This window comes from Myotis davidii, unplaced genomic scaffold (assembly GCF_000327345.1).
Source record: "Myotis davidii unplaced genomic scaffold, ASM32734v1 scaffold37, whole genome shotgun sequence".
NCBI lineage: Eukaryota > Metazoa > Chordata > Mammalia > Chiroptera > Vespertilionidae > Myotis > Myotis davidii.
The window spans coordinates 1,582,085-1,582,936 of NW_006289395.1; positions in this window are offsets into that span (position 1 = coordinate 1,582,085).

Below are 852 nucleotides of genomic sequence, written 5' to 3' on the forward strand. Positions count from 1 at the left end.
ATATATGAACAAGGTGATTTATTGCAGTGTTTGGAGGTAATAGCAAAACATTGGAATAAGCCAGCTAACACTAGTATGTACACTGAATTATGTTGCATCAATACAATGAAATATTGAATGAAAAAAGCCAGGTGCAGAAAAGTGTGTGTAGTAGGCTATCAATTAGGGAGCCTATATAATACTAGAGAAATCAAAATACATTCAGATTAAGATATGTTAGGCTTTGCGGGCCGTAGGGATCCTGCACACTTTTGTACCTTGAATTTTTTTAGGAATCCATATTGAGTCATTTCTGCCAAATTAACGGTAATGTGATAGAGCAGTGTGCGGACTCACTGTTTCTATTAGTTGCAAAGAACTCCGGTTATTGGTAAAGCTACAGAGAGTGTCTTTATCATACCTATTTCTGCTAGAGCATGGATGTCTTTATGCACTCATGCTCATGTGTATTTTTGTGGGGTATATTAGTATGCATTACATTGCTGAGTCACACACGTTGGATTTCTTTAAAATTGATACTCCTGTATGACTTGTGAAATGCTCTCTTCTCCCACACTCTTACCAATATTAGATATTAATCAATTTTTTAAATGTTTCCCAGGTTGATGAGAGGAAAGTGGCATCTCATTTTAATCGCTGTTTCTTTATTAGTGAGAATGAATGCCCTTTGTTGTCTTTTTATTATCTACTAGAGGCCTGGTGCACAAAATTCCTGCACGGGGGTGTGTGTGTCTCTCAGCCCAGCCTTTACCCTTTCCAATCTGGGATCCCTCTCACAATCCAGGACTGCTGGCTCCCAATCGCTCACCTGCCTGCCTGCCTGATTGCCCTAAACACTTCTGCCTGCCAGCT